Source organism: Danaus plexippus (genome assembly GCF_018135715.1).
Source record: "Danaus plexippus chromosome 13 unlocalized genomic scaffold, MEX_DaPlex mxdp_15, whole genome shotgun sequence".
Lineage (NCBI taxonomy): Eukaryota > Metazoa > Arthropoda > Insecta > Lepidoptera > Nymphalidae > Danaus > Danaus plexippus.
Window position 1 is genome coordinate 7,185,128 of NW_026869849.1, and position 22,801 is coordinate 7,207,928.

The 22,801-nt window shown below is 29.8% G+C and overlaps 1 protein-coding gene and 1 long non-coding RNA gene across 5 annotated transcripts in view; one reads left to right on the forward strand and one right to left on the reverse strand.

Annotated features, from left to right (window-relative positions):
• The window catches only part of LOC116769982 (RING finger protein nhl-1), a 49,567-nt gene extending 27,097 nt beyond the window's left edge, over nt 1-22,470 (reverse strand). For all 3 annotated transcript variants that reach the window (XM_061527828.1, XM_032661236.2, XM_061527827.1), the window contains exons 1-3: nt 22,452-22,470; nt 21,477-21,525; nt 3,798-3,872 (exon numbers count right to left, since the gene is read on the reverse strand). The gene's annotated coding sequence lies outside the window, so the exon portion shown is untranslated. The remainder of the gene's footprint in view (nt 1-3,797; nt 3,873-21,476; nt 21,526-22,451) is intronic.
• Nucleotides 1,372-2,300, forward strand: LOC133320209 (uncharacterized). Of its 2 annotated transcripts, none has more exons than XR_009753645.1 (3): nt 1,372-1,462; nt 1,810-1,962; nt 2,194-2,300. It is a non-coding gene; the product is annotated as an uncharacterized LOC133320209 (long non-coding RNA). The 2 variants fall into 2 exon arrangements; XR_009753646.1 differs by having other exon boundaries at nt 1,374-1,462; nt 1,851-1,962.
• Nucleotides 22,471-22,801: the final 331 nt, after the last annotated feature.

Genomic DNA, 22,801 nt, shown 5'->3' on the forward strand with positions numbered 1-22,801 from the left:
AAATTCACTGATTAAATAATTTTTGAGGTGTTCATGTACACGGGGCTGAACTAAATAAATGTTTAGTAGCGAGTATAGAAAGTTATCTAACAGAAAAACGTTTAAATGTATTATAAAATAAATAGCTCCCGTTGGGGAATAAACCAATTTAAAAAAATAATAATCTGCACAAACCAGTACCTTTAAGTAGGTAAAAAAGTCGTGCTAGATTAAATATGAATGGAACTGTTAAGCATTTGCTGGTGGGATGTAGGGTACTCCTAGATAGCGGTCAGCACTCGCGTCATCACGACAGAGTTTTAGAAATCATATGTGAAGCGGTTAGTCTATCGATAGCAAGAGCGCAAAAAGAAATAACCACAAACAAACGATCAATAGGTTTTGTGAGAGAAGGCACTAGGGCTACAAAATCAAACGTCAAGCCTTACTCTATTATTAAAGTGGCTTCGGATTGGACTATAATGATGGATACGTACGAGAAGCAATATATAATCCCAGAGGATATTTGTGCGTTGGCCTCGAGACCGGAAATATTTTTATATTCGCGAATTTTAAGGCGCCTTGTACTAATAGAACTCGCGGTTCCTTGGGAAACCAACATCCCCAAAGACTATGCCATCAAGGTCAACAAGTATTACGAGCTGACTACCGAACACACTAAGAATATGTTCGTTGTAAATTTGTACGCGGTAGAAGTAGGAGCAAGAGGTATAACAGCCAAATCTCTCTACCTGCTAAAAGACTAAGGCCTGTAAAGAACTAACACCAGTTCATTCTTAGAACGTGCGTCTAAGGCGGCCCTAGCAGGTTCGTTTCAAATTTGGTTAGGTAGAGATAAGAGCTTGGACAGTGGAGATGAGCGTTTAACGCGCGTTAGATAGGGGCCCCTTAAACCTACACTTGGGTCGCAAGTCTCAGGCACTATTTAAGCTCCTCTCCCAGCAACGCGATGGACACGGCACCCGCACGGTGAATCCATGGAATGCTGAGAGGTTTCGTCTATGTTTAGATAGATAGATCTATAGTAATCATTGTGGTTGTTAATCAATTTTCCTGTTTACACAAATTATTAAATCATCTGATCTGATATGATTTTTACACATTATGGGAAATGAAAAAAATACCTCATACCTTTTGTTTACTGTCTTGTTATCGTATTGTTACACAAATAGTAGTTTTGCATTGTCCACTTAAATCACGCTGCAACGACTCTTAAAAAGTTATTTTATTACTTTTGATGGTTTATCGATATTTCAAATTGCAGTAATCAAAGAATTTATGGCCAATTTATTACTTTATGATATGTAATTTTATTTCCTTTTAAGAATCCATAAAATTATTCAATTAAAATATTGGTCGAAGAAAAAGAAATCCATTACTTTACTTGCACTTTAAGGTTTTATTTGAAGATTTTTCGATTTTTGTATCCATTTTAGATGTGCACCAGTTTATTCTATACTTGGTAACAGTTTCAAGAGGTTTTCAGATTAGAGAGTATCTTAACGAAATATTAGGTTTTAGTATTATTAAAAGTGCTCAATTTTGATCATTTAATAACCAATACAATCCAAGAATACCATATTAATGTCTATTGTCAATTTTGTTGTCTATGATTAAGTTAAAAGATAAAATAGAGGCGAAATCAGACCTCTAAACTTATGAAAATCATATAAAAAAATCATATTTTTCAAACGTATTCTCAAAAATGGAGGAAGTTTAAAGTCAAACTTATAACATTTATTCAATATCCTGATATCTAGATTTAGGGAAAATACACCATTTCTTTAAATATAATTTATAAAATTCTAGAAAACGCTAACATTGAGTACTGCTTACTGATTAATTGACAGCATCGGGAGTGAGGTCTGTGCGGGGCATTAAAAGCCTGATAAACTGAGCTGCTCGTCGGTAATTCAACTAAATATTGGTTGTCGTCAGCCAGCGACAAGCTAATAAAATCAGGTAATGCTTACTTAATTTAACGTATTTTCCATAAAACAAGAATGAGTGTGAATATTTCGAATATAAAATCACTTCTTTCCATTTTCATTTTCATTAGACATTATTATAAAACTAATATCGCTCTAGTAATGTAAAGAGTCCATTCTTACTTAAGAGTACTTTTAAGGTAGCTGTAATGTTCGCTAGCCATTACTGGGTATTAACCAAGTAATGTTTATTGTTCTATGTTAGAACGGCTGGTATGAGAACGAAGAATATATTATTATAGTATGAAAATGGTTTGTACGTCAAGAAACCGTCTGGACCCGAAATGAATTCTACGTCTCCGAAGTTGTGAACAATATAAAATATTTGAAAGCACTTTTCGCATATATTTTTATTACAATAACTTCTGTTAATTAAGAAAACAAGATAAATAAAATAAAGCAATTTATCAGTTTTAAGTCTAGCAACAAAACTTATCATTCTGCTAACATAATATCTCGAAATGTGATAACATATCTTCCGCTTAGTTACGTTGTCGAGTAAAATCATAAAAAAATAATATACGGACACCATAAAATGAAGGAGTATAGTCACCCGTGCGTGTGAAAAAAGGATTTATGCTTTTATTGCGGTTATTTCCAATTTTATTGGATGAAGCAATGGCGTAAATGATTTAAATTGGTTCTACGACATTCCATTTTATCACTATTTTTATATGATGAGTATCATAAATACAATTTTTCCTCAATTTACTGTAACTTTCTTTAGTTGAGTAACTAAACCCCAGAAAATAAACCGATACAACTTGTATCGTGAGATATTATTTCCATCAAATTTTAATTTTATATGTAACTAAGTTTTTTGGATACTGCACGTTCTATCCGAAAACATTTAGTTTTATTTAAACTTGTACACACGAATATCATTTTATTTTATGTTTAAAATGATAATTTTGTTTTCAATTTATTTTTCTTCGAATTATAATATTTATTTTGTTAAATACATGTTTATTTGTGTACATTTTAAACATTTACAATGCCATATATGTTTACTAATGAAATAATAAAAGATAAAGTTATATACTAATCAAATAGTAACCATATAACTAACTGGAAGTTTGTGATAATTAAGAATGGCTGATAATACCATAGTGACGTCAACAGAGATGTAGCGGTGGATAGGCAGAATGTATGATCATATTTAAGCTCTTTAAAGGCACGTCACCACCACAGAGGTCACATTTATAATTTTGAATAATTCTTATTAAAATCAGTAACTATATCATTAAAATTAAACTCGGGAACGTAACTCATTGTCAGTAACGACAAAATGAAGGGTAAAACTTGTGACGGTACACTAGTAAAAATAAACAGTTAGTGAGTTAGTTTCTTTACAACGAACTAATGTTGCCACTGTGTTGGCTCTTTAAATGAGTCGCGGTCGAAATGCAGCACCTCTCAAAACCCAACTAAAGATTTTTACACATGCATGCAATTTTTTTCTGTATGCAACAAGAATGTTGAATTTTGGTATACGATGAGCTACAAATATGATCACGGTCACATTGACCCGAAGGTGACGCTAACAGAGACCGGAGTCTAACGGAGACCAATGTGTTTATGTTTATTTTTTATTGATGGCACTTGAACCAATTTTACCAAATCCAGAATTAAATGAAACTCTAAATCTTTGTGAAAACTCGTATTGAGCACTGTGTGAGTTAAAGTATGTGAGTAAGAATATACCTATGTGGATTTAGCTGATTTAGGGCAAGGATATGTAGTACTGATTTGCAGTACTAATGGCGTTTTTCAAAAATAGTTGTATTTTTATACTTTAATAATACTCACACGAACTTTCAGCGGGCCCGTTAAATTCGCGGGCCCGCTTTATTTTGGTTTCTGTTCCACTGCTGGAAACCCCTTCTGAAAACAAAACACGTGATTTAAAAACGATACCTAATATTAATTTAAATCTGGATTTGGAAGACTTAAAAATGGAATTTTTGTATAACAGAATTGGCTAAGCAGGTAAAATAAAAAAAAATTTAGAGTTTTTTGAAGTTTGTGCAAATGGAAATTAAACGAAAATCATCTGCAACCAAGGTTTTTGGGTTTCTTTGGAAGTGGAATGATTTATGCACATTTCCAAACTTTCCAAAATGTGCAAGAACAGATCGAATTATTAAGAATATAATAGGTTAGTAAAATATCTAGAATTTGGAATATCATATTACAGCTAGATCTGTCTACACTTATGAAGAATGTAAGAAAATCAGGGGTTGTAAGAAAATTTAAATAGGTTTTTTTTTTTGCGCTAGCAATAACCTCTGAGAATGGGAATTACTTGTTTAGAAGTTCATTTGTAAATATTGAGGGAAGTTTTGAGATCTGATTTACCAACTTAAGGTCTTTCAAGAAACTTCCAGGTTTTAGTCAAGTTGCCATTTTGACTAGTATGGTTTATGAAGTGTAGTTGCATAATATAATGTTGCGATTTCCCAAGTCAACATTTTTATAAGGGTTTTCATAACGATAATCTGATTTGAGTATTGTTTTATATATCTGTTTCCACTCTATCTTTTTTCTAAGCTCATTACACGGTAGGTGTGAAATTCTGCAATAGTTTTTCCAGAACATCTAAGATTTTGAATACTTGACTATGATACGAAATTAATAGTTTTTTATTAATATTAAAAGCCAACCGAAGACATGTTTATCTTATTTCAGAGAGTTAGAACGGAAAACAATATCTCGCTAAATTTTACATAAAAATATTTAAAATTATCGGACTCCACCATACATTCGTACCAGAAAATTGTAATAAATAAAATTCTACTTAAGTTTCTCAATATATTTTTTTACCCTCTGCAATTTTTTATTGTGAGGTTTTAGCCCAACCTTAAATCTTTACTGCGAAGTTCATAATATATAACACATAGTTCCAAGGTTATATAATTCCAAGGATAGGACAAAGTAAAATGTCTAAATTAGGGCAAAAAAGTAAAGAATTTAATTTATAAATATTTAAAAAAAAGTTTATATGACAATTTCTGTGGAACGTCTTCCTTGTATGGATCAAAATAACGTTAAAAAATCATTGATACGTCGAAGTTATTATTCTTAAAATCAAGGCAATCATTTAGGATTTATTGCTTCATCTGTATTTCTTTGAATAGCATTTTTATTTCTCCTTTCAATTCTATTAAACGATTCGCGTAAAAAGTACACTAGAGGTAGACTTAAGTTTATTTCATTCAGTTTAACAATTGAACATAAAAAAGCCGTAACATCGATTTCAACTTTCAATAAATTTCATATATTCAACAATATAAGTATCACACTGTTTAGTATTCAAGTACTCGTAAGTTTCAATAATCTTTGTTTATTGTCACGTTGCGTTTTGGGTACCAAATACTTAAATACTAAATACCAGCAATATTATTCTTGTATTTTTAGTTGAAAATAAGAAAGAATTTTTATGTATGCTATTAGCTACAAAGTATACTTCAGAAACTGTGTCAGTTGAATGAAGACCCTTAGCCTTTTTAAATCACTCTTCTCTAGCAGCAATTTTAGCTCTTTGAAATATTGAGAATAAGTTTATGAATAAATAAAATTTTAACATATATATCTTTAGAAAAACACTAAAAAGAAAATAGAAATGTGATTGTAGTAATATGAAACTAATTCAAAAAAAGGTGTCTATTTACAGTCACTATGGAAGTCCCTTCTGACCGGGTCAGGCTGTTTGCTGTCATAAAATAAATTTCATTACACTATACGCAATGGGATAGGAGCACCCTTATCTTTGCTTGAAGTGGTAAAATGCCTCCGACCATCGAATTCTTTTGATGGAAGGACGATTTATTTTATACAAAAAGGTCTTACAACTATTGTTCGTAGCTATCATGTTAAAATATCAGTTGGCTTTGATGGTTTTCTTTGTTTACTTTCAATTAGAGCTGGTGATGCTTTTGATAAAAATGCGTTGAAGAAATTATATATATTTCCTTTGATTGTATGTTCTGCGATCTTACTTTAAAGTAATCTGGAAGAAAACTATAAAGTATAAAGGAACAACTTTCTAAACTCGTGACCCGACGTTGAATTCGCTTTTACAAACAATAAATACAATTAACCTAAATGCGTTTTGTAAGAAAGTACAATTTATTAAATAAATTATTATAATACTAAAATATATACATTTTTGAGATAATGATTGCTGAAATACTGAATTACTTACAGAACTTTTATTCAGAATATAAAAAAAATTTCAGTAAAATACATTACAATACGTTCATTTCTGTAATGTTAACATAAATAATCGTCATTAGTAACGGCCTCTTTATTTTTAACTACATTTAAAACTCTTGTTTATGAACCGCATAGAAAAGAAATCATACCAATCAGTTTAATATTTGAAATAAACTCTAACACCACAATCACTCGTGTATCGCGAGTTAAAAAAAATATTTTTTGATATGACCTCAATTTCATATTGTCACTGAACGAGTGCATCTCATTTACTGGAAGCCAGCCAACGTCGAAAGCATTTAACAATTCGTTGGATATATAAGACTATCATTTAAGCTGAAGTAAAAATAACTTAAAATCTTAATATGTTATAATAAGATGTATTTTGGATATCAAAATATACCGTCTGTAAAAAAAGAAAAATTTAAATGGAGGGCTTATTCTTGGATTAAAGTAAATATAACAAACCATTACTTTGATTTTCTCACGAAAATTTAATTTGTGGTCTTTATCATCATTAAGCAAGTAATACTACGAATTATTTCAGTCTATTCAGTAAAATTAGAGGGAATAGTTTCTATGATAATTACAGGTTTTAGTTTTAAAGAAATTATTTAGGAAAATCCCATTTTGAGTTAGACCTTTCGGATATTATATGGCGTGTTCATAATTTGTGTTACTTGAATTAGGCAAGGCACACGTGAGAGGCCAAAACTTGGTTCTAATCTCACTCGCGCAGTTGCGAAACATTTAGTTCATTTAATACATTTGTTGGCAGTTAACAAAAGGATAGCGAGTGCTTTTCACGAGAAGTTAACTCATTAATTTATATGAATTTATAAAACGCACTTATAATTATCATTTACTTTACTGTTTTCATTCATAAGATTTCAATAAAACTCATAAAATTTCAATAAAACTCATTTATAACATCTATCATAATTACTATCGATACTATATAGAAATCGCTTATAACTTATGAATACACCCGTTCACTAGCGGTTTGATTCGGTGCAGTGGTTCCACAGCCACAGACTAACTTAGTTTTATTGCTGTTAGATTACTTTGAACTATAAATTAGCACTATTTTCACCATAATTTAAGTGAGTCGACGTTTTCTGCAGCTAAATAAATTAACAGTCGGTAATATGTTATAAAGATACCAAACTTTAAGACCAAATCTAACTTTACTCATATATATTTCCCACTTTTAATCATGAACTTGATGTGTCGCAGCATCAAAAGTGTCGTTATTTTTAAATATACTTCCATGACAAAATATTATGATATTAAATTTGGCCAACTGCACATACTTAGTCACTATCAAGTTTCTGCAATTTCAACTGCAGCTTTAGAACATTCCCAAAGGAAACAAAGCGTTCAGATTTATATTGTGTTTGAAGGAGACCGGAACTGTATTCAGTTTTAAATTATTCCCATGTTACATTCCTACATAAAAACAAAACACTAGAATAATTTTCTATAAGCACATTTTCAACGGTTTTATTTCATGTATTCATTACGCCAATCCATATTAGATATGTCAAAGTTTCAGTCTTAGCTTAAGAATTATTAAAAAGTTGTTTATAATATTTCTTTAAAATTCCTTTACTTTTGATATTCGTTTCTTGTAACAATTTACTTTTTAAACGTTATTTAAAGAAAGCTATACAAAACTAATCTTGAGGTTTATTTATTTTTATCGGTATGTATGTAGAGACAAAACCTCTTAGCATTCCATGGATTCATCGTGTGGATGCCGGTTCTATCGCGTTGCAGGAAGAGGAGCTTAAACAGTGTCTGGGACTTGAGACGGAGGTGTATGTTTAAGGAGCCCTTATCTAACGGGCGTTAAACACTCAACTCCATCATCCAAGCTAGTCTCTCTACTTAACCAAATTTGAAACGAACCTACTAGGGCTGCCTTCGAAGTACGTTCCAAGAATGAACAGATGTTAGTTCTGCATAGGCTTTAGTCCTTTAGTAGGTTGCAGAGAGATTTGTCTGTTATAACTCTCGCTCCCATTTCTACCGAGAGATGAACCTGAACCTATTCTTAGAGAGTTCTTTAGTGAGTTCACAATACTTGTTGAACTTCATGGCGTGGTCTTTGGGGATGTTGGGTTCCCAAGGAACCGTGAGCTCTGGTAGCACAACGCCCTTTAAATTTCGCGAATATAAAATTATGCACACACGTACAAATATCCTCCGGGATTTATATTATCCATCATTATAGTCCAATCCGAAGTCGCTTTAATAGTAGAGTATAGCTTGACGTTTGATTTTGTAGCCCTAGTGCCTTCTCTCACAAAACCTATTGATAGCCTGTTTGTGGCTGTTTCTTTTTGATACTGCTATTATTTCTTTTTGCTCTGGCTATCAAAAGACTAAACGCTTCACGTATGATTTCTTAATATTAGTCTGTTTATTTGCGAAATTATCCCGATCTTTATAAAGTATTAATATTTAATAATTATATTAAAGTAATTGAATCTTAAGCAATTAAAAAATTATGTGCATTGTCTGTTGAAATTACTTTCAATATACTTTAGATTTACAATTATTAGCTACTTTATTCACATGTCTTAAGAATAATTCATATAGGACAGTTCCATAACATTTCAATAATTAACTTTGACATATAGGTTTGTTTCTCGTAAACATTTAAATATGACTCGGTCTGAACTTTTCTGAGCCATCCAGTACTTAACAATCATCTATACATTTATCAAACATAACTTTTATAATTGAAACACATTATTTACGAATAAATGAATTCAATCTAATATGTAATAATATTATTTTTCAGATTAGACGCTCAAGGTTAGGTAACGCTAATATGGACTTTAGTTATATTTCTGCTTAAAAAATCATATCTATAATACTTCAGTATATTAAAAGTACCTGACGGTAGTAGATCATAAGTCAATGTATTAAGGTTTATTATTGAAATCTACAAGCGATTTTGACATTCACTTTCTATACTTAAGGTTCCATTTCCTTTGTGTATATAAACCTGCGAAAGACAACTCCCCTTATTGAATCAAAATCACAGAATTCTTTCGGTAACTTGATTTAGACTTAAAGATAACCGTAACGCTGTGCCGACATAATATAAAAAAGACATAGTAAATATTCCAAATAATAACCATATTAGTGTGATCTTTCTCTAGCGTCAACCGTGGACTAAATTACTCTTGAAATTATTTATATTAGCTCTATTAGTACCATTAGAGAACTCTTAACATAATAAAATAAAATTGTACAAAAGAAGCATACTCGTAAACGTTTCAGGGCGTTTCTAAACAAACCTTTTAAAACTTATGTTTGGAATTGTGTTGCTGAGTACAATGAGTAGATATAGCAAAAACTTTTCTTGTTATAGAGATCTGAAATAGCAATTTATAATTTCGTTGCAGTTACAAAATGTTTGTAATGTGTTTTTGAAATAACCACATCCTTAGAAGCACTCTAGGTTTGAACTTGAAATACTTTTATGTTCTCTAGAAATTCCTTCTTATTCATATTGAGTTCGTTTAATTACTAATTTCATGATAATTAAGCATTGAAAAAGCCTTTCAGAACGTTATACAATAAATGACTACAACATGAAAAAAAAGCGATTGGAAATTAATAATCCTCTTTGAAATGTACTACCACTTAAGTTACTTTATAATAATTGCTTAAAGCTGACCATGTTCGACTTCTAAAAACACTTTTACGTAAAAGTGCCAACTTTTCTGGATTTTGATGTTAATTAATCTTTAGTTCAGGTGAATCATAAATTTTAGTTTAAAAATTAAGTGCATTAAGTTTTACAAAGATCTTACTAACTTCATTCATCACATAAAATATTCATTCCAATTTACGTTTTATCCATAGAACTTTGAATTGTTGTAATAATCGAGCTCATGTCGAGTCTTTCGCTGTTTAAACGGTGACTTGACGTATTGAAACTAATTCCTCCACTATCCTGAAAGTTCTGAATAAAATCTTGGATGGAATGACATTGATTTCATTGTGTCAACTTCTCACAGCCCATTCGACGAGGGTACTCTTTGAAATACTCATGTTTGGTGACTGAATCACTGATAAATATTTCTTAAACCCCTCACCTTACTTTATAATGGCATGATGAAATATTTGCATTACATCCTAATATAGCAGCGATCACAAAATTATCTCCATTATCAGAACTCCAATACATTCAATACAATTTACGACTTTTATCATAACATTTAAACAGCTGAATTGGGAAATTTATTGCCTTTAATTTCAAATGTTAATTCTGAACTTGTTCCCATTCACGTTTCTCGCAAATAATACATATTTTTTATTGGAATATATTATTTTATTTAAAAAATATATAAATTCATACATATTAATCAGACAATATAACTTAAGCTTCATCGCATTTGGGGACGCATATTAATTCTTAATACCATTCAATATCTTTACATACTATTATTTGAGATGAGATTTAGTTCCAGAGATGAAGAATTAATTATGAAATCTAACACAATTCCACAACCACACTAGAACTATTGTATTGTTGTCTCTACATCATATTTAAAGATATTAATATTAGAAGAAGCAGCCTTTGTTCTTACCGTCTTTAATCAAAGTCATGTTTTGTAGACAACAAATCTTTTGTCAGATATACTCTGCTCGTTAACAAAGGAAATTACCTTCACTATACACAGCGCATTCACACTATTCTAGTTTTCTAAAATATATATAACATTTTCAAGAATGTTATAACTTGCTGAAGCTAGTGTAGTGTGAATTAGAATTAACACCATAATATAATCTTGAAAATAATTATGAAAACGAACAAATTCCAAAACGTAAACATTCAAACTTCGAACTACCACGTTATTAATTTAAGTTGAAATCTACTCATTGTTTGTGTGTCATAAGCCTTACCTAAAGTTTATTGCTGTTTAAGTAAGAGTTTATAATGTTCTAGCGACGACATGGACATAATTTAATTACTCTCTAAAAGAAATAAAATTAATAAAAGAATTGAAATAAAATATATGACGGATGAGAACAATATAAATAGAGACATACGTTTGTACATATCTGGTCCACGAAGAACTTTCGCAAAACATTATAAAAAGTGTGTTAGGGTTTTACGATTGTAGTGATTTTATTTTTTGGAATTATTAGAGAATAGGAACTAATTATCTTGGAAAAGAAAGGGTGGCAAGATATTTCCGACTTAAATTACGAAATGCACAACAAATATTCTCATTTGGATGACGGATTCATGATAAAAACAGAATACAACATTGATTTCAAGCCTTCTAATGTAAATGCTATAAATGAGAAAGTTTGTAGGAGTGTATTTATGGAACAGATGTTGATTACATTTTAGTTTTCCGTGACTTTGAATTCAGAATAACGTATATTTTCGAAGAGACTAGCTGTGATAAAGTGACTACAGCTCGAACATGGGCTGGCTCGACGAGGGAAGTAACACCCTCTCACAGAAGATTGGAATTAAGTAGTTTTTGATGTTTGCTTTTCGTCCGATGAGTGAGAGTGCCGGTTGCCCTTTCCCTGTTCCTACCCTTTCCTGCCGTCTTCTTATTCCCACCTCGTCAACTTTCTCAACAACCAAGGTCGATAACGCATCCGCAACATAAGATATGTTGCGAATGTCCATGGGCGAAAGTGACTACTGCCTTTCAAGATGGCCGTCTGCTCGTTTGCCACTTCTCTCATAAAAGAAAATGATACAATCGATTCCCAAAATTCTAAAGCTCCCGCAATATCACGGCATGCCAGTTTTATTTTATTTTGTGCATTAAAGACTTTAGTGTATGCTGTTTGTTACCATATTTATAGTTTTAAGACACTAAACATTTCTTTCCGAGAGCAATTCCAAAGAATATGATATATGTTAACTATAATCTTTTTATAATATATGTTAACTAAAATCTTTTATAGTCACGTTAGCATTTACCCTGATATACATTGTTCATAGACACTGAGCATAATAAAATTTTTATCTTATAATTTTGTACATATATTAAATTATATTTTAATATTTATATCAAAGTATCATGTAATAATTTGTAGTATATTAGTTTACATAACAGATCCTTCAAACTTTCTCAGTATATTAAGTTACCAAGCAAATAGTTTTATTCAGTCAAAATTAATAAAGTTATAATATAAACCCGAATAAGCTTGTGTCGAAGCTAACAATAATGGTTGTATAAAGCCTCGATGTATTGAGTTTCAATTTTGATATTTATTAATTACAGTTTGATACAATTATCATTTAATGATTAAAATTATTGAGTGAAATATAGTTATATAGTTTTCAAACAATAGTATAAAATCTACATAAACTAGAGTACGAGTTCTACAATGAATTTACTCCAACATAGTATTTTAATCGTAAATAAAAAATATATATATGTTATTCTAAAATTATCAGTGGAGACCATGAAAGTATTTATCTTTTTTGTACATAATTGTAAGTCAGTTCTGTGTACGAAATAGAGAATTATAGAATAGAGACTAAGAATAACGAAATATTTATAAATACATTATTGAACATTTTTAAAGCCAGTTATTAGTATATTGAATTTACATATATTCAGTTTAAAATAAAGAAAATCAAATAGTACTTTTCTGCTTCTATCTCATTTAGGGAGAGATTGTGCAAAAAAAAATAATATCAAAAAAGTCCCGTCCTCTCTAAATTATCCCTTAAGATCGTGTATAAGCCTTTGCGACAAAATTACACTCATTCGTCATATTTTTTTTCTTTTACATGTTACAAATATAAAAATTCAGGACATACATTTTTTATTATCGCTATAAATCCAAAGTTAAAAAATAAGAAACCTCTACAATTTCCACTGCTTTTTTATCTTACTTTGTCTATCTTCTTTATTTAATTATTGGATTTTATTTGGCATCATTGGAGTTGATAACAATAACATCAAAACAAAACTACATATAAAAATACAACTGAACGTATGCTCTATTATGAACAAAATCAGCAATGAGAATCAAGACCTTTAAGGGGGTTCATTGGCCAACTCAATGAGCCGAATATGGACTTCATTCAAAGCTGTCATCAAAGATTCCAGTTCCTCAAATTCAGAGAGGTCGAAGACCTGGCGCCAGTGGCTCAATACGATTGCAATTACTATATTGAACAATATTCTACTTCCAGATGTCCACTGAGATTAAATTTGAAATTATTTAGGAAATATATTAACAAATTTATTTAATTTAAACACTCATCATCAGCAAAGAGCTCACGTTTATAGTTTTCATAAATTGTCGATGAAATCAGTAATTAGATTATTGTAATGTATTTATTTGTTTTCAAAAATATTATTAAGAAAAAAGAAGAGATGATTCTAAATTGGGAGTAATTCAGCAAGTTGTCACGACCACTCTAACAGGTTACGTGAGATTCATTCTCTCACGTAACCCTTCCTCGTTCCTGAAAGAGGCAATTTCTAGAACAATATTTTCCGAGGGCAAATAAAATATAAAATTTGCAAAAAACCGCAAGTCTCTAACTAAAGCAAATAAATTAAAAAAAACATCTTCTTCCTGTCCCGGAACATATTTATTCTTATAAAATAATTTCAAAAGTTGTTCAAAAATTTATCAAGGTTTTTACGGCGTAAAATGTCAAACAGTACATAGATGTTTGTTTAATTCATATAAAATTTAACTTTAATATAGCTCTTGTTTCAATTACATAGAGCCTACCAAATACAAATACTTATTTCTTTCGATTTCTGAAATAACGTTTTCAATCTTGTGGTAAAAGTTAGTCATAAGAGTAGCTCCTTCAGAGCTATAATGCAAAAGTCTGTCTTATATACTTTTATTTTCTCTTAATTGTTTTCCTTATTGTAGCATTTGTTGAAGTTAATCTGGTGTCTGATAAACTAATATAACCAAGACTGTAAAGAGAACAAACTTGTAACCTATAATTTGTTTTTTATTATTTTATTAATCATTTTTATTATCAAGAGACCTTATCAAAATAATTTATATTTTAACTTAGTCATAAATACGTACAGTTACAGAAATCCGTTTCTTAAGTTTTTTGAGTCTTTAGCCAATAGAATAAATTGCTAAGGTTTCTGGACTTTTTCATCGAAATAAATCCACAAATTTAAAATGTAATTAGTATTATTGATGCTATACATATTTCAGGATTCTAACTACACATAGAATTTTTTTATCTAGTCAAACTGACTAAGCTGTGTATCACTTAAAATGCAATGAATATATATTATAATAATAAATTATTTTGTAATTGTTTCGTTCTAGGCCTGAACTATCCAGCAACTCATAATTTTCTGTTAAATTCTGATAATTTCATTATCAATTGACTGTTTCTTTTTATTGCTCTAACTTTTTTACAGTAACTGTAAAATAGTCGATATATTTATGTATGTATAGAAAAACGGTTTCACAAAAAGTTTATGTAATATAATTAATTTGGTTGGTAGAACATAACGCAAATAAACTGTAAGAAGTCTGGAGCTGTAGGAGCATTTCAATCAAATGTTCAAAATGTTTTTTCATAGTCATCATGCCCTTACCTAAAAAATAATACGATATCCATATTGAGTGGAAAAGTTAAAATCTATTTTTGAAAGCACTGCTTAATCATTGATGCATATCATTTTTATTATTTTACACGAATATTTTGTATGTATAAAAAACTCGGTTGAAATCAGTAGTATCGTCAGTTAGTAATTTATAAATTACTAAACGTCAGGTACCGCCCAAATTATTGCCATTTTCTATGCAACTGTCCATATAACTTTTCCTTGTCGATTATACCGATAATTTTATCCAACAATATCCATAGCTGATAGAATAATTATTATAATGAACATGAAGATTATAATAAGGAAAATTAGTATTAACGACTATGACACTTAAAAAAATACGTCGTATTTTACATTTACATCTAAACTGTGAAATCAAAACGTCTCAATAAAAATCTGAATTATAAAAAAAAACGCAAGTTTTATATATATATAATAGAATTTTGACAACATGTTTAGAAATATCTCATACCTGTATATCGTAACAACAACAATATGACCATTTTATTCTTGTGACATATCTTTCTTATTTAATGAATGAGAGATATAAAACGCTCAAACAGGGTTCCAAGTCGTAAACTCCAACTACCCAACACTCGTTATTGTAAGTAAATCCTTGTACCGTTCATTGGACTTGGCCCTCACATTTTGAGCTCAAACAATTTATTTGGCCTACATGTGGGTTAATCTTAATCTTTTCTGTGTTTGCATTAACATTCAGTTATTGTTTTAACTGAGCTCTATTATGTCCAAGGTGAAACAAACAGAAGCAATGCAACGTTATGTTATTCGTATAACCGTTTTAAATCAGATTCTACTTTCATTTTGTACTCTAAAATGTTTATACAATTTACAATCAAGTGTTTATCTTATATCCAAAAACGGAGATAAGCTGAAAGCTTTTAAACAAATGTTTCGCTTCTAGTCGTATGTTATTTTATTCCACAATTTCAGTAAGCTTATTAATATGGTGGAGTTTTGTTTCAAATGTATATTGTTTATATAGGCTTAGTACGCACCACACTATTTCTCTCCCAAATGCTGGATTCACTCTGGCTTTTCAGTTCGCAAATATATATTACAAAACACAAAAAAAATATCGTTGTATGTGAGTTTCTTTAAATATATTTTGTACCATATTTTTTAGTATTTCATATCATTGTGGCAATAGACATTTATTATGCATCAAAACATTTTAATTGTTTAACCATTAATGGTCATAAAATACAGTATTGTTGTCAGACAGGGGAATCATAAGTATAGGCTCTCGTTTTACTCCTTGTTTATGGTACCCTAAATCCTCACATTAAACAATTACAGACAATTTAGTTCCAGTGTATAAATGAATACATTTGAAAATATAGTAATACCCCTGTAAACTAAATATAATAAAATCTAAGATAGATTATATAAACGAGTGGCCATCCAGTTAGTTAGTTTTATCAAGTTATAATTGAGTTTTCATACAGTATATTTCTTAATACTATTGCTTGGTGTGGAAACTTTTGTTCGTGGTGTTCTAAAATCAAATTAATATGCACGTCTTCTCTACATAACTTCTGCTACAATAAATTCCTCCTTTGGCAAGGAAAATGAACTTCGTTATTCACACCACATATTACACTGGCACTTTGTTTTCCTCGAGTTATATTTTAATTAAGAATTGCTAAAGAAATTAATTTATATTTATTTTTTTCTAAAAAAATATAACCTTTCTTTAAAAGTATTTGTTTATGACTTCTTTAAAAACATGTGTTTTAAGTTATCAAGGGTTTGGGAATACGCCAAGCCATTTGAATAAATCATTAAAGTGGTATTTGCATAATCGTTACATATTTTGTTTTATAAGAAACAGTTTGTAAAAAGTTAGACTGAACTTAAAATACAAATTTTATGCAAAAATTTTCACTGAAATAAAGTTTGGACTTAAGATCAAGGCAAGCGAAATAAAAATCTTTCACTTTTATTTTAACCTTAGGAAAATGCGGGCAGAATCAAAATATAAGACGAGATGGACTGTAATATTAAAATTTAAGAATAAAAGGTAGAAGAGTGAATATTGTAGAGACAAGATTTTCTTGAAATCAAAGTAAGAAACCAATATTTTTTCATGGCCTAATAGGATGACTGGATAGAATTTTTTTATTGGTATTGGTCACATTAATATAAACCATTGGCAGCATAAATACTCCCACTAATTTTCTTTTGAGAAACTTGAGGTACTAGTAAAAAAACTGAAAGACATTGGCAACTCATTAAAGATATGTGATGTCTAAGTAAATCAAATTATTTGGATATTAAACGTAGAAAAAAGCAATCAATTCTAAGAAGAGTTTACTTTTTATAAAGAAAATTTTATCCATGTAAATATGTGACTATATACTCATATTTTCAAACAAATTATATTAGTTAATTTCAAGTCAGATTTTAAATTAACTGTTATGTTTTTTTAAAGATAATGTTCTATGTATTTAACAAGGTCGATGTTATCATTAGTTTAGAACAATGGAAGGCTAAATTTAAATAAACCCGACCACGTAACCCTCAAACTTTGAGATTAAAGTTATTCAACAGTCCCAAATTAAATCTCCTTTGCTTCATTGAGACTATTAATTAATTGCAACAGTTTCGTTCATTTGTTATATGATATTTTATCATCATCATCATTAGCCTATCGGAGCCTACTTCTGAGAAAAGACAACTTCTCACATGGAGAAGGTTAGAGAATTATTCACCACGCTTGCTCAAGTCGGATTGGCGGTTACAAACTTGTATTGAAATTATAAGTCCAGGTTTTCTCACGATGTTTTTCCTTCACCGTCTGTCAGTGGTATCTAAATACTCTTGGAAAGTACCAATGACTCGAAAAAGATCACATTGGTACTTGCCACTTGGTAATTGCCAGGTTTCGAACCCGCGCCCTCACGTATGAGAAGCGGGCTTTTAACTGCTTTTAACCTCCAGGCCACCACGACCATTATAAATGAGATTTATTTAAGCTTATTGTCAGCGAATATATGCTAATTTTTTTCAGACTCATGTTAAATTAAAGAGTTTGTTTCCAATTGGAATAATTTTAATCTATTGAGCAAATAACGTTGGATATAACTTAATCTACAGAATATTTGTAATTTTTTTTTTCATCTAATTGAACAGTATACATTTAATTTACAAAATAGATATTTCCATTAAAAAACTGAACAACATTGTTCACAAGTCAATACTTTCAAATGAAATTCATTTGTATTAATCTCAAAACAACTTTAAAAGGTAAAATATTCTCTGTGTTTGTAAAACAATATAAAAAAATATGTTCGGAATAATTCCAACAAATAAACATTGTAAAGAAATTGATAAAACAAAGACTGAAATTAGGTAAATAAAAATTATAACTCATTAATGTTAGCGTCACAAGGAGTGCTGTAACAAAAAAACAAAAGAATGTATTACAATTGAATTACAAGACCTGAAAAAGAGGTTTCCACTTCAAATTCCAAACCGACATTTTGAGAGCATTATTTATACTTTTCCTTATGAAATACTTTGAAACGTTGCTTAAGGATTTATAAGAGGACTTAGGGAAAGTAATTCCAGTTGGAACGTCGAGCCATCTCTGGATTGTATTGTTCACTTGACTGTTTTAATATTATTTTTAAACTGTTATTGTTTCACTCTTAATAAATGTCCATTGTTACTTTCGGTCCGGATCAATCACGAGATATTTTGAAAATTTTCACCTCGCTTAAGTTTAATTACGTGGTAGTAACCGGAAAATGTTTTTAAAAATGGTAACAAAAAGTTTTCACTCGAATTGAACGAAAAATCTTAAAAATAAAGTCATTACGATTTCTGCAATCCCGACTTGGTCTTTATAGGAAAAAGTGTATCGTAAAAGTAAAGTTGCCGGAGAGCGATAACGCAGAGGACTGGCTGGTATAGTTTTATTACCTCTTCGTTATTTCCACTAACTTTTATATGAAGCCAATCATGAAGGTCGTCGTAAAATTCAAACTGTAAACTTATTTTTCTCTAACATACTACTCTTAGAGTTAAGGCGACTGCACTTTTTTTATTGATATACAGTGTTTGGATAATAAGTAACATTGAAATTATTTTTCCTAATAAAACTTTACATATTTTACATTTAACAATGTACTTATGTAACTATTTTATATTAAAAACGAATAAATTTGTTTGTTGAATATCAAAGGCAAGGTCAAATTTTCTAAATTATATTTTGACCATAATAAATATATTAGTGGGAACGGCAAAGGATTTTAGTAGTCATTATTTGCAACTATGTTTTACCGAAACAAAAAAATCCAAATATTTACCTGATGTACGTTTTCATTTCAAGATTAGTATCTTTGCTAGTGATATTTTTGTTTTAACGCCTTTGTTACTAACCTTCATTATTTATCTCGAAATATAATTTTAAATCCAAAACAAAGGAAAATTTCATCTTCAAACTAATTAATTTAATTGTAACTTTTCCCAAAGCCAGTGAAACATGATACTATTCAAAGTCAACGGAGGGAGGCCAGGTCAAGTAAAACGAGATTTGATCGTCAATTCAAACATGAAGTAATTTTATCTAATTATAAACTACAACTTATATGTTACTTTATATGTCATGTAACATAACATAATACGTCCTTTCATAGTGTGTCATTTTTCTTTCCAATCAATAAATACCATATGTTCTTAAATAAAGTATTTCCATAAAGGTAATTGTAACGTTCTAAATAAAAAGATTGTTCTGATGCTAATATATTAAAAGTTATTGTAGTGTCGAAAGAAAATATTATTAGTAGCATAAGTAGCTAAGTAAGCTAACTAAGCTAAGTAACTAAGTAGCAATAATATATTCGTATAATAAAAGATTATAACGATGGCTTTCCAGCTTTATTTAAAGTTCACAGGGTATCTTATTAGATAGTTATTTAAACAAATAGTAGCTCATTATTATTTGGGATTTAAACGCACTTATATAATTAATTTCATCCTTTTTCATTTTTTTGCTTGAGTAACAGAGTCTAAGTTATATGCATACTCACAGAAAACGCTGTATATACGGAATAGTTTCATACAAAACGAGTGTAATATTAAAATATTTTAACAGTTCATAGATAATATGTCTGTATCACCTGATGTATTTTCCATTATTTTAATGTTCCTTTCCTTTATCGTTTTATGTCCCGGACCGTAAAGCGTATTTTATTGTCCTTTTCATTATAAGTAATGGCAGTCCTTTATATTACATGAGGTTAAGCTTCGGATGTATAACGATATTGTTAACATGTCATGATACAAAAATACTATTTTATTTTACTGTAGTCAATAACTAAACTCTTTAATTAAGATCCTACCTTTCCATGCCTTAATAAATCTAAATTATTTTTACATATAGTTTGTGTTTATAAAAGCGAGCCCTCACTATTGGTATATGTACTTTTGACTACCATACAGTTTCATCTTTCGTATTATTCTATATTATCATTTTACTTTCAAAATATTTCAAAGAAGAAAAGGAATTAAAGAAGGAAATTAAAATAATCGTCTCAAAATTCTTACAAAGTTTATACTCTGAAAAAGATCTTAACAAAAGATTTTATTTAACTTTTCTCTTAAATTATTACGAAAAATCAAGACGATATTGTATACAAGTTGGCAACAAAACAATCTTGTTAAGTATTGGAAAGAATGAAAGTTAAACCAAGCTGTGGAGAAAGTTAAGCATTTTGAGCAACTTTTAAATTCTTTAAGGTTATTGATACTCTGCTTTTATATTTAACTAGCCTCGTGAACGACTTCGTCTTTGACTATCCCGACAATTGTTAGAACAACAGCTTAAGAGCTCTCGCAGACTTAATTCTCGAAATACTTTGTTTGAGAGACTATAGACAATAAAGTTCTCTTGCCATTTTTGTATACAAATGATTTTAAATTAAACGTTTTATGAATGCAAAGATATCAATAAACATACATTATTTATATAAAAAAAATTGTTATAGAAATATATAAAAAGAAGTATCTGTGAGTTTTAAAAATTTGTTTTAATTACTATAATTCTCTAAACGGACTTTTTTTTGACTTCAGTACAAAAATATATAATATATGACAGATAGGCCATCATAAATAACTTCAAAATCATCCGTCGCCATAAATAAAAACCTTTACACACATATCCACTTTATCTATCGGATCCCATCCGGAACACTTCGACGTGCAATAAATATTGGTAAACTCAGGTGCCGCCTACGCGAGTCTTCGGTCGGACAGATCTAATGATTCATTGTTACGTCACTGCTAATCCACCATGTGTTAATATGCCATGGGGTTAATTAAATATAATGACCGTATTAAATCCCAACGGACTTCTGCCAATTACATAGATATGAACACTGATATACTCGATGTATCGATACTAATACTTTTATTCTCAAAAGTAATATAACAAGTAACCTTATATTTTTTTGCAAAAAATTGTTTTTCTTGCGATATAATTGTACATCAAAAATAAAAATTAGAAAATAAAGCGGCTATAAGTTTCTAGAAAATGTATGAAAGTTTGATGTTAGTCGTCTTGGTAATGGAAACCATTGTTTATCAAATACGAAAATAATGATGAGACTCGACAGTGATACAATAAGTATTGATAACTTACTCTCAATACTGCCACATCTTGATATTTCTCTCTGAAAGGTAGCGCGCGCCTGTAAATGATAAATTGATTTATACAACTTTAACTAAGTTGAACTCCGTTCATTATTCATTTAGTTATTAGATTAGGTATGAGGACATTATGCTCCCAAACGTCCACACATGAACCTCGGCCTTGAGTTACGAAGAGGTAATTATGTCCATTGTCCCTGCGGGTGAACCCTGATTAATAAATCTGTTTGTATAGAATATGTATGGTTGGGAGGAGATAGCTTACAAAGACTTTGCTGGGTTTTATGTGACATGCTTGATTATATTAACTTTCTATAGTTCATATTGATGTAATTATAAGTTATAAGAACAATGGGTCTATGAAATATTTAAGTCTTTAGATCTAAAGGTGGAAACTTCGAGAAACGTACAAAAAAAAAGCAACGAACGAAAACATTCTACAATTTAATCTCACGTATCTAAAAAAATATAAAAATAAATTTTAAAATTCCTGTTTATCCATTTAGGGTCAACAATATATTTTTTTAAACAATAATCTCTAGTTTTTGACATAGAGTTATATTTAATGCTATAAATTATTTAATAACCCTAATAAATTTTCCCTACCAATTACATCTTGTTAACTAAAGAATGCAACCCTCATTTAAATTCATAATTTAAACTGAGCAACTTTACGGCTAAAATTTCCTTTACATTAATAAAATCTGATATTACGTAAAAGCTACTTTTAATACATTAATACACCTAACACCTGGTAAAAGCATCGCACGCAGCACTTTTCCACTCAAAATAACTTTATTAAAAATAGAATATAGGAAATCGAAATGGGTTTATAGAAACTTCACATTACATCCTCACACACACGTCCTAAACTTCAAACGTAACGTATAGTTGGAATGGAATCACAATTTTAAAATGAACGAACTTTATCTATTTAGTTACTTTGTTTAAATTTTTGAACACTTACTGTAATGCGCGCGCCCGATACAACACTGCGTCTATTTGGCTGATTCTGATTATACTTTGGCTGAAATCTAAAAAAAGATGGACACTCACAAGTGAGAATTGTGAGCGTAGGTTAAGAGCATCATAATATAATAGATAGTATAACGAAAATAGATATAATAACTATATTCTGCAGTTGGAGTGGCAAAAACTTTTTATCGTGCCTTGATTTTGTAAAATAAAATAAAACGCGAAATATATTACGAGAACATATTTCTATATTATTTTTATTATATTTTAGAAAATCGTAAAACTTACCAGCGAATTATTAGCGATTATGAAATGACATAGGAACTTGGCAGTGATTTAGCT